The following is a 13,368-nucleotide window of genomic DNA, read 5'->3' as shown; positions in this document are numbered from 1 at the left end:
ATAATTCGTCTCGTGTTGATTGAGAAAAACATCGTGAGAAAACCTGCAAGTAGCGGATGAAAATTTGCCACATTCGTACCTATCCACCAACCCACATTTGAGCTGGTGGAATAATCTCCAAACTTTCTTGTCTAACAGGGACAGGACATATTCAGCCTGATATTTTTTTTTCTTATATTTTCAGTACTGTCTACAATCTATCTAATCTATCGGCTCTCAATAAACTTCCAATTAACATTGAAGATTTATTTAATTTTGTGAGTAAATAAAAATTTTTTTAAAAATCCTCGTCTCAATAAAATTCCAATTATAAACTGTTTAACCTGCTGATTCTAAATTATACTGTAGCCTTAAGTCAGGATTACTGAATTATTGAAATATCATTCTAATAATAACAATAAGAATACTCTATTTTTAATCAATCAGATCATTAGAAGCGTCTAAGGCCCCGTCACCAACTAGAAAAGAGATGGCGATCTTCAAACAGTTAAACAATTATCGAAGCTCAAGCTCAGCAACATAGCTCAGTTGAATTGTACACTACTAATGGTTTTTGATGATTTTTTCTTTATTTATAATAAAACACTTTTCCACATCACTACTTATATCTACTTTAATTTTTCTTCCAACGATAAAAGCTTTTTAACAAAACGCAATTTTTTCGCTAATACATAATGAATATCATAGATTTTATTCATGCCTTCGACTAATGATATCGCGTCGATTCGATGTCAAATTTTGTTTATTTGTCTTTTGTTCTCTTGTGATTCGAGTAGACTATAGATAAGTTATTTTGAATTGTCACGATATAATAAATAATTGTTGACTAAGATCTATCGCAGCGGAGATGTTCTGGTGGATACGCACGCGAGAGACTATCAGCAGACCTTCGTCAGAACGGCGTAATCATGCCCTTACTAAGAGCGCTCGAAGCGATGAAGCGGCTTAGTTGAGATAACCTTTGCCCCCTGAATAGAGCTCCTCCGAGCCTCAGGAGGTCTCTTATATTGACCAACGCTTTTTGATTCATGTCAAAAATGGCCACCGCGGTGGTTTAAGTGGATAAGAATCCTACCCCTCCTAGGTAAACCTTATTGAAAATTACAATTCCTATCGCCAAACAGCAGTACTCAGTATTGTTGTGTTCTGGTTTGAAGGGTGAGTGAGCCAGTGTAACAACAGACACAAGGGATGTAACATCCTAGTTCTTAATGTTGGTGGGTCATTGGTGATGTAAAGAATGATTAATATTTCTTACAGCGCCATAGCCTATGGGCAGTGGTGACCACTTACCATCATGTCCACCTGATCGTCCGCCTATACAAAAAAAAGAAAGAATTGTATATTATTCTAAAATTACAATAAAATGCTTATAAGTTCTTAAATATAAATAAATATATATCGATTTCTATTTTCATAATATGAGACATCCAAGACTTAAAATTTGGCAAATTTTTCATAATGCATGCAGTCTTTCAAAACAAAGACAAAAAGGTACTTTATAAAATAATACGAATCCTTATTTGTGTCTTTTAAAAACCTTACCACCTCTTAGGGGTAAATATGTAGATCAAGAATATAAATTCCACAAATTAGTTGCCAGCGTCGCTACATTGAATTGCCAATGATAAAAATAGGGTAAGCTGACTAAGAAATATGAGTATCCACGAATCGATTATTGGTGATCGTCGGCAATAAATTATTATATGCCACGCTGTAGCATTGCAGTGAATCTCGTAAAAATATCTAGAATTTTAGGCTGCAAAAGAGGCTGTCTAAAATTATATATTACAGGAGATATTCGTTAATATTTTACCAGTTATTGTTGTCTGTTGAGCCGCGATGGCCCAGTGGTTTGAAAGCGTGCATCTTAACCGATGATTTCGGTATCAAACTCAGGTAGGCACCACTGAATTTTCATGTGCTTAATTTGTGTTTATAATTCATCTCGTGTTCGGCGGTGTAGGAAAACGTCGTGAGAAAACCTGCATGTGTCTAATTTTAACGAAATTCTGTCACATTTGTATTACACAAACCCGCATTGGAGCAGCGTTGTGGAATATGCTCCAAACCCTCACCTCAAAGGGAGAGGAGGCCTTAGCCCAGCAGTGGGATTTACAGGCTGCTAATGTATGTATGTTGTCTAAAAGAGACCACTTTTATTTTATATTTAAAGTTTCTAGATTTTATGTTTAATCTTTGTTTGTGTGTGGATATTTATTAATATATTTTTTTATGATTCATATAATACGGGGTTCTAAAGGTTGGAACTTACACTACAAATGAGAACACAACAATACTAAGTTATGCTATTTGACAGGAGAATATCTGATGAGAGGGTAGTACCTACCCAGACGTGTGCATGTCACAGAGCCCTACCGCTGGTGTTGTACGCTGTAATATTTTGCTTGTGATAAATGTTAAATGAAAATTATATTGCAATAGTTACTTAATAAAAAATATATATTTATAAAGTACAATATACCTAGTTAAAAGCAATTTTTGAGTACGTTAATGTTTCTGTCAGTTAAGGATGGGTTCTTTTTGATACGCTTTAGTTTAAAAGGTTTATTATACATGAATTAACAAAGTCTCTTCTCATGCTTTCAACTTCATTATTATATCATTATGATGTGAGAATAAAGCTTCTTTCTTTAAGTTTAGTGTCAACCATATAAGCATGGTAGATATCTTTCTATCGCTCTTTTAAACCCAAAAGTAATAAGTTAATCAAAAATATATATTGCCATGATAAAACTGGCAGGCGGTTAAATAGTATTTTTTTTATGAGAATTTGTATGAAGTCGGTTGAGAAATAGAAAACGAGCATTTAAAATTCTATTGAAATGTAATTGCTAGAAAAGCAAAGAAACTACAAGTAAAGAGGTACTACTCTGGTTTTATTAAAAATAATTACTGACTCGTTTTATTCGCTACTTATTAAAAGTATCAAGAAGACTACAAAAAAAAAAAAAGTTTTAATTAAAAATGTAATAATAATAATAAAATAAAAAAATACCATGAATGGGAAAATACGCATAAATATTATTACGCATAGCAAGTAATGTTTCATAAAGTACTCAAATCAATTAAAATTTAGTCGACTTTGTTCCAGTATCGACTGTGGACGTCGAGGCGGTGGTGGGACGTACCGCCACCCTGCCTTGCGACATTGAACCCGATTCCAACGAAGACAGAGTCTACATGGTGCTCTGGTTCAGACACGCGGGAGGCAAGCCGCTTTACAGGTAAGACAATCAAACTTATATTTATCTTCCTCTTCGCTTCCGTATTCTGTCATTGCCAGAATGCGACGGTTATAGTTTTGACATGACGTTAAAATTGTTTGAACATTTTAACGTCAACAGTTATTGGTTTTGGCCTAAGCTATTAGGATATAGTTGTGAGAATAGCAAGGGATCTGGTGAGCTGATCCTTGTTCTCACACTAGTCGAGTTTTATTATGGATTTTCACATGATGTTTGAAGCCAACTCATGTCGATAAGTACTTGTTTTTTTCCAAATCGTTGGTTACTGATTCTAGCTAATTTTATTTCCAAATGTTTCTTCAGAAGTATATTTACTGATACTCTGTAAACCCATTTTGTTAGGCATCAACTCATCTTTATGTAGTGATCAATAGTAATATATATTATTCATCTCTTTTTATAAACAGATGAACGAATAGGCCACTCGATGACAAGTTTTCTCCGATATCTATATACGTTGTTTGTCTAAGAAATATTAGCCATACCTGCGCCACAAAGGAAATAAGTCACATTCCTTGTGACCGAAGTTACACTAGAACACTTACTTCTTAAACCGGTACTAAATATTGTGTTCCGCGATAGAACATGTGATAGGCGGGTGGTATCCAAACACACTTTCATAAAGTTCTACAACCATGAATTCAGTTAAGTCGTGAGTGAGTTAATATAATTACTGGCATAATAGAAATTGTTAAAAGTAAAAAGGTAGGCCAATGACCATCTACTTTAATTGGCTTTAAACTATGATTACGTTGAATTATTCAAAGAATATAAAACGTTACAGACAATGTATTTTCTAAAAAGTAGCGCAGATCGCGTCCATTAACCGGTTAATCCTTTAATAATCTTATTGTAATCCCCGTGATCAGTTGTAATCACATTACTGAAGTACCTAATGTAGAATTTCTATTGACATTTGATAAAAACATTGAAATATTTAGATTCTATTTTATGTTTGATATCAGCAACTGTGTTTATATTTTCTTGCATATCATCAAAACATCATCATCACATCACTCATCATCTGCTAGGCTAATGGAACACGCTGCTCCAATGCGGATTGGTGGATACATATGTGGCTGAATTTCATTGAAATTAGACACATGCAGGTTTCCTCAGGATGTTTTCCTTCATCGCCGAGCATGAGATGAATTATAAACACAAATTAAGCGCATGAAAATTAAGTGCCTGGGTTTGAACGCGTAATCATCGGTTAAGATGCACGATCTTGATTGTCCACCAGATATAGGCTATGGAAAGCCACATTTGTTTCAATTTGGCGCCCAGTGGGGGACATAAAGTATAAAAAAAAATATAATTTGTTGGGTATCTAATGAAAAATATCCTTAATTTCTAGATAATATTCAAAATAATACACTAAACAGCAATAAATTTGTATTAATGTGTTCCGGTTTGAAGTGTGAGTATTACTACAGGCACAAGGGATCTTAATTCCTAAGGTTGCTGGCATATTGGATTTCTAAGGAATGGTTAATATTTCGTACAACCCCAATATATATATAGGCTATGGTGACCACCATCTGATGACCCGTAAAAGAAACACTCAATGAAAGTATCTTTTAAATCTTCTATATACATATAATAAAATTGGAGTGTCTGTTTGTAATATTAAAATAAACGTATTTTATTAAATGTATGTATATGTATACACGGTACATATACCAAAATAACAATTTTTGTCTGTCCGTCTGTCTGTATGTTTGTTTGTTCCGGCTAATCTCTGCAACGGCTGGACCGATTTTGACGGAACTATCACTGGCAGATAGCTGATGTAATAACTTGGGCTTCTTTTATTTTAGAATTATATACAAAATAATAATAAAGTTATTATTTAAAGTTTTCAAGTGTTAAATTCAAACGTGTGCGTAGTCGCGGGCGCAGCGAGTGTTATAATATAAAACAACTTCAAATATCACCTTGTGTTATTTAACGATCGTGATTCATGGTGAGTTTTCAGTTTGTTCAAAGAGAATAGCTCTCTAGTTATGTTACTTATGTATATTATCTTGATTCTAAGCCTGGGCTAAGTTTAGCTAGATTAGATTCTTAGTATATATTATATGTAGGTACGTCATCAAATTCTATTACGAAAGACGCAGGCTTCTATTTTAAGTGCAGTATAAAATGCTCTTTATATAATATAGATTTATCTACTCATGACGTTACGACGCCGGTGAGATTGACTTTGTATTGTAAATATTACTGAAAAAAAAAATACGTAAAGAAATAAATCTACATAGTTTCAGACATTCATGAATAAGTTTGATTGCCTATTATATGTTATGTCTGTGAGGGTAATATCTGCCAGTGTTATAATAACTTATATACCGATAGAATAGATTCATATTTCAGTCGTGTGCCTCTAGCGCTGTTTTTATGAATGTACGAAGTATTTATAAGGTATCTGGTTTCAAGCTCTTACCGTATACGTGTGAACTTTCGATGTAGATGTAAGTGTATATTCACATACGTCGATGTGTGCGTGCATGTGGTGTACTTGTAAATGTGAGTTCCTTGTTGGTTCTTCTTAGAAGCCATATTACGAACTAGTGGCAGTTTCACCTAGTGCTAATGTTTCGTTGCATAATTCTAAAATTATTATTTGAACCGTGAGGAGTCCAACGATAATTATATCTAGAAAATGACTAAAACAGTAATCTTAATATTTAAAATCGTGGTAGTTTTATGATTTCAAGTCCATTCTTTCTTTTCTTCTTTTAAAGTTTCTTCCATGAAATTATTATTATTGGTGTAATACTGTAAGAGACCAAATGACCCAATGGATATAATATTTAAAATTTAATAGAAAAACACGAGTTTAAATTTTGACGAGGACTATTGATTTTATATAAAAATGAGTTTTATATAAAAAAAGTCCAACTGCTGGGAATGGGCCTCCGTTCCTCTTTAGCAGAAAGTTTTAGTCCAATTCACTTGTCACGTTGTTTGCCATTAACGCCAAACACAATTTTACAAATACAAATTAAGCACACGAGAAAAGTAATGATATTGCCTTACCAAAAACTAATCTTATGTTTGGCGTAATAATAATTAATAAATGGCTAATGATCCGAAGCGAAACGTATCAACTAATAACTATATCCGCTTTACGTGTTATATATTATTTATTATGGAGCACAGTTCTAGAGGATACACGCCATTAATTATGGCAAATGTTGTTGTATTTAAATCATTCAAAGCAATATCCGTTTATCGTCAAATTAATGACGTAATCGACAAAATATGCTATAATGATTCATTGTTATGTGCCCGAATGATTACAGTTTGGCTATTAATTGAATACGATTTATTGCTGGGTTTTTCGGAGTTAATACAAAATTTTCCTCCGTAAATTCGATAGAACCGTGATGATAATGGGCAAGCACCACTTATAAATAATAATAATAATAATATAGCCCTTTTTTCGGATAATAAAAAACAACATATCAAACTTAAACTACAAAAAGCATTACATAAAAATAATATTATTCTAGAAATTACTTGATAATCAGTAGACAAATAAACAACAAAATGTTGAACTAGATATTTTCCAATATTTCCCGTTTATTTATCGTTTGCAGATCCGTCTGCCAATTGGCAAAGGCCTCTTCCAACCTTTTCCATTCGGCTCGTTCCTGAGCCACTCTACTCCACGTCACTCCTGCCACTTGTTTGATGTCATCATCCCATCTTTTCTGAGGTCTACCTCTCGTTCGCTTACCTTCTCTAGGATACCAAACGGTTACTCTTTTACTCCATTTATCTTGGCCTCAAAGCACTACTTAATCCATGAGTTTAATTGAAGCCGAAATGGCCCAGTGGTTAGAACGCGTGCATCTTAACTTATCTTAATTTCGAGTTCAAGCCCAGGTAAGCACCACTGAATTTTCACGTGCTTAATTTGTGTTTATATTTCATCTTGTGCTCGGCGGTGAAGGAAAACTTCGTGAGGAGTCTTATTTCAATGAAATTCTGCCACATGTGTATTCCACCAACCCGCATTGGAGCAGCGTGGTGGAATATGCTCCAAACCTTCTCCTCAAAGGGAGAGGAGACTTTAGCTCAGCAGTAAGAAATTTACGGGCTGCTAATGTAATTGGTGTTTGTAATTCTTCTCGTGTTCAGCGGTAAGGGAAAATATCGTGAGAAAACCGGTGGATAAGAATCTGCCATGTTTCAAACCTTCTTCTCAAAATGGAGAGGACGCTCAGTATAGTTACATTATCATGCCGCAACTGTTATTGTAAATTTGATTTATTATACTAATTATTTAGATGGAGCTAAATGACAAAATATACTTTATAGGCTAACCTCTTGTATTATGGAAAACCAACACGTAATATCCGCTTTCTTTCTGCCGCTAGTTCTTCTCGTCTTCTATTTTCTTCGGAACCAGTTGTCATTTTTTCTTTTAATTTTTATAAGTAAGAGTAATTACAGTGTATTAGAAAATGTTATGTTTTTTTGCTCCTTAAATTTATACAGATGATGTGACCTTGACAGACCATCTTGGGACATAATACGTCATAATATACCACTGTTTTTCATCTCGTGCTTGATGCAATAGAAAAAAAAGTATCGCGAAGTTATTTTTAACTGCTTATATGAAATTTTGCCACAAGTATATCTAGTGAAGCTACTTGCTGAAATAAGTTCCATGCATTTCTATTACCACCTTTGACCCAGATCTAGCACTTAACGTCTGTGGCTTTACCTTTTATATTTACGAGTTTGTTATGGACTTAAATAAGTCTCAATAGTCCTGGACCTGATTCACATTAGGTCGAAAATCTATGTCATACTTACACTGATATCGATATCAGACTTATCAGAAATTAGTCTACGTAATGGTTATAATATAGTCCACCATTGACTCTGAGAAGATCGTCTATCAGTAAACAAAAAATTATGAATATATAATAAAAGACTGTTGGTTTTATATGCTAAATCTAAAAAAGGCCTTTGTATCGATAAAATCAAACTATCAACGTCAAATCGCATTATTAACAATCTTAATATATTTATTTCATAAAAGTCAAAAGAAATAGCAGATTTGATAACAAAGGTACGTATTAATTTATTTTATAGGGTTATTACATCATGTTAATTTATTAATTCAGTTCTATCATCCATTGCTATTTAATGATATCTTTTATAAGAACAAATTTAAATGTCATGCATATTTCTTCATTTAGTTTTAAGGCAAGATATTTTGTTTTATGCTTTTGTGTAAAGAGAACAAACGCTTAGTTTTCACTGTCTGTTGGATTAGCTGCGGGCTGGTATGTTTTATAATTATGTCAGTTTTTCAATAAGAATGACGTATACATAGACTGAGTTGGAACAACGGACGCTAAAAGATTTCTTCAGTATTATAAAATATGGTGTTGGTTTTTTGTTTTTGTAATAACAAATTATGCTTTTATTATAAATATTTAAGAAAACTGTTCAGTCTTAAATACCTACTTTCACCAATTTAAAACAAGGAAAGATTATTTACCTCTAACGTAGGTTTGTATGTATGTGTATTTGTCAATAATTACATGACAATTTTTCGTAATTTTATTTTGAGTCGTAAGAAATAAGGCGTACATTGTACCTATATTTAGACTAGCTGACCGAAAAGCCAACGGCTTCTCTAACCGATATTCCTGTAAACCGAAACAGATTGTTCAGTGTTAAAATAAACTAAAATCTAATCTGTAATTTGAGGTTCAACAGCTTTTTGAGTATAATATTAGCGACCTGTCCTGGCTTTGCATGGGCGTAATATATTAATAAAGATAATCATATAATTGGCACCTCAAACAACTCAGGAGTACTACAGCTTTTTAACAGTGAAAGAAAAATATTTTAATTGGATGAATAATTCCGGAGATCATCCCCTTCAAACAAATTATTCCCCTTTATAATATTTGTATAATAAGATATTGTGTTACAGATGCTAAGCCATGAAACATTTTTTCCGAAGATTGAATTTGCTCGAAATCGTTCTTATTAAACGCTAAATTCTTTGATTCTGTGAATTTGAAGATGTATTACCATACTTGATATTATTTATTTCATTATATTTTTGTTCGAAATTATATTGACGTGATCTTTTTAGAAAGTTATTGACAATGAAACTCCTTAATCGGAATAGGTTCAGTGTTTGTGTCACCTAATGGTAAGTGGTCACAACCGGTCATAGACATTGGTGCTGTCAAAAATATAAACCATTCATTACTCTGCCAAAAGGACCACTAATCTTGGGAACAATGTCTATGTCTATAATATTTATGTCTCTTGTGCCTGTAGTTACACTGGCAACACTAAGCATTGCCGTTTGTTGGAAGAATATCTTCTCATGACATTTTCGTTTCAACCACATAAAATTAAGTTGTCGTTCGCCGGCTTTGAACCCGTACATAGTGAAGTGTAGTTCTGTCAAAATAGATGAATTCATGGAGAGGTTTTCATCTAATATCACAGATAGCGTAAGAAACGATTTAGGACGCTGTTGACGAAATATCAGTCCATCAAAGGCATTATCGTTGAGGTCATTGATCTATGTTTGCTGTCAGACAAGCAGCCATCTGCGAAAATATGCCATATTCGTTTTTCATGCAATTTGCGCACTGAGCTCACCAAATAAATGGGATTATGGCAAGCAAATAATGAAACGACGATTTATTCAATTCACATGCGATTCCAGTAGAATAATTAGCCTTAAGTCATGAATGTTATATATTAATTAAAAATCGGGTGCAATGACCTGGTATATGAAAAAATAAAAGGCCGCCTTTGATGTGGCGAATATTCGAGTTTGCGGAAGGCGTTCAGGCAACGTTGTCTCTGCACACCTCGTTAACGTCGCCAGGGCTGACATTCATCGAATCGATATTGGACCTTTTTCATTTTTGAATTTAAAAAAGTGTATCTCACAAAGAACCTTAGCGAGATATTACGAAATACAAAGTTTATACATGTTGTGGTGTATAGTTGTTAAATTTCTTACAACCTTTTATAGCCTTTTTCAATCGTAGATGGAATAGAGACAAATAAACAAATTGGACATTAAATTAACGTGATTTCGTGTGAATTGATCGAGGTCTTGTAAAATCTATGATGTAACATTATTTACATATTAGAAGTTGTTCGGTATTTTGGAAGTAAAATTAAAGTGTTTATACGTAGTTAAGTGACAAATTGTATCATAAATACGTATATTAATCTCATTAGCAGCCTGTAAAGTTCCCACTGCTGAAGGCTGAGGCTAAGGCCTCCTCTCCCTCTGAGGAGAAGGCATTTTCCACCACGCTGCCCCAATACGTGTTTTTGGAATACACACGTGGCAGAATTTCGTTGAAATTAGACACATGCATGTTTCCTCACGATGTTTTCCTTCACCGGTGAAGGAAAACATCGCTTATAATTAAGCACAAATTAAGCACATGCAAACTCAGTGGTGCTTACCTGAGTTTGAACCCGAAATAATCGGTTAAGATGCACGTTGTAACCATTGGGCCATCTCGGCTCTTATATTTGTCTATAACGAGACGTTTCTATCTCGAAAAAGTTTTTAAATTTGTACTTTGATTAAAAAAAAACTGCATAAAAGAGTTAAAGATAAACTAAATAATAAAAATAATAAATTTCCAAGCCTACAGATTAAAAATTACGACAAAAAAAGAGGTTTCAAAGCTAAAACTGTCCCGATTGTCATAGACTATTTAATCCAATTCGTTTCTTTGCTTAATAGCATTTGCTTGTACCAATTTAGCGGACATTATTCCCTGAATGTTACTTGGTAAGATTTAGCGTTAAAAGCCATCAATAATAACTTATATTATGTTACGAAAACTGTCATACTTATAAAATGTTTCGAATTTATATTGAACACTGTGAATAAAAATTGGTAACTTTTATTATAATTTTGAAAATATAGGTTAAATTAATTTTGAATTCGATTTTATGTTATTATAAATGGAAAACGAGAGAAATATTATTATGGAAGCTTAGACAGCGTTTACGTTCTACGAAATAAGCAGGCGGAAGGGCAAATGGACCGTCTAATGGTAAGTGGCCTTCACCGTCTATAGACACTGGCGCCGTCAGAAATTTTAATCATTCCTTACATCTTCAATGCGCCCTTTGAGATCTAAGTACTAACTACAAGCGTGCTTGTAGTTAGATTGGTTCAAAAATATTCATTGTCCAAAGATATAACGGTAAAAACAAAACTTAAAACATAAATACACATCAATTGTCTATATTTTCCGTTCGCTAATACTAGTCCAAGCTTTGAACGAAAACGTATGCGTTAAAAAGTTAAATGGAGTAACTTCAAAATTATCCGCGTGGGACGCTGCACTTTCCTCTATAGCATAATGCATATTTTATTAACGCAAACGTAATAGTTTACGTTTAAAACTCGTACCGCATGCACTAGAAAATCAACACTAAAAGCCTTATGAGGAAATAAAAAACGTTCGAGTATTTTTTTTTTAATAAATGTTATTAATAATTAAGACCCCACTCCAAGCCTTAGTATTACTTGTAGTCCATGGTCTTGTATATAGCTCTTAATTTATTACCCAGCTTCTAAAGCTACAATCGGTTTGGGGCTGAATTCTCAGGTCAAACAGTTCTCAGTAGCAGACCGGAGATATAAAGTTCCCAGTGTTTACATTTTCATGCCTCGGAAAAGACGGACAGTCTTCGAACTTTCTCCAGTGCTGTTGAGTTGAAACTAAAGGGATAGAGAGTGATTTGTGGTCCCGGAGTCATTGGCTAATATGAGGCTATGGAGCTGGGTAACCTTGCTTTAAGAATACCCACTGTTTCTGACATCAGACAGGAGAAGAAGACGCCATTATCATAATTGTAGAATAGATCATCGTGATACTTAAAATATGGAATGAATTTAAAAAAAAAAAACTTCAATATTTATTTTATCGAGCCCCAGCGTACATATTATATGGTAATAGCTAAAATTATCGGAAGCTCATAAAAGTTGAAGCCATTAATAAAATTTCCTCCAGTAGCTAACCAAGCGTGCACCAAAGTGGATTACTGACATATGATTGACATGAAAATTAGCGGCTGTTTGAAGTGTTTTGACCTCAATTAAAATTGAAAATCGTAAAAGCATCTGCTATTATGGGTACAAGTTACGTAATGCAAAGGTCCAGGTTCATGTAACAATTTATATGCAGATACAAGTCGGCCATTTTTTTCAAAGCGCATCTGTACTCTTTCTAGTTAAGTCGGATTTGTCTTCCCATTCTCAGTGAGAGTGAGAAATAGACTGTTGTACTGGCATTGATATATCTTGCGCAAAGATACCTCTTATCACAAGTCCATAGCATATATACTAAAACTGGAACGACACCAGATTAGCAATTAGTGTTTCAGTACAACTTTTTAAACATATAAATATTTCTGCTTATGGAAATAAGTCCGAAATACAGCACAGTATCAGCCCTGTGGCTAACGAAGCGTGTTATAAAGTAGATTATCCATACCCGTGCCACAAATGATTGACACGGTGCATATTAGTGGATACTAAATTGCTTTCCTCCACAAATATGTCGTCGTTCATGTAATGGATCGGAAATACACGTTCAATGCACCCTATCATGGAATTCTCGTTGACATCTGTCATTATGCCAATCAATTTAATGTGGTTTTACTTAAATTCTACTAATTTGACATAGAGCTGAGGTGGCCGAGTGGCTAGAAAACGTGAACCTTAACCGAAATTGTGGGTAAAAATGGGCAAACGCTACTGGTATTTCACGTGCTCGACGGTGTAGGAACATAGTGCTTGTAAGCCATTTTTCGCATGAATGAATGGTGAAATATACCACATGTGTATCTGCTATGAGGCATTGAAATAGAGTGTTGGAAAATCTTTGTACTTCTTTCTTCGGAAAGAGGGAAGGATGCTATATCCTGCACTGGAACATTTACAGATTATTAGTGTAATGTGAAAAACTAATTTTATAAATAGCACTATCTTGCACCATAACTTTATCGGCGTAAAAATGTTTTGTAGATTCATATTTATAATTTTTACCAAGTAATGAAGCGTCCG

This window comes from Vanessa atalanta, chromosome 19 (genome assembly GCF_905147765.1).
Source record: "Vanessa atalanta chromosome 19, ilVanAtal1.2, whole genome shotgun sequence".
In the NCBI taxonomy this organism is placed as follows: domain Eukaryota; kingdom Metazoa; phylum Arthropoda; class Insecta; order Lepidoptera; family Nymphalidae; genus Vanessa; species Vanessa atalanta.
This window is presented reverse-complemented; position numbering follows the sequence as displayed.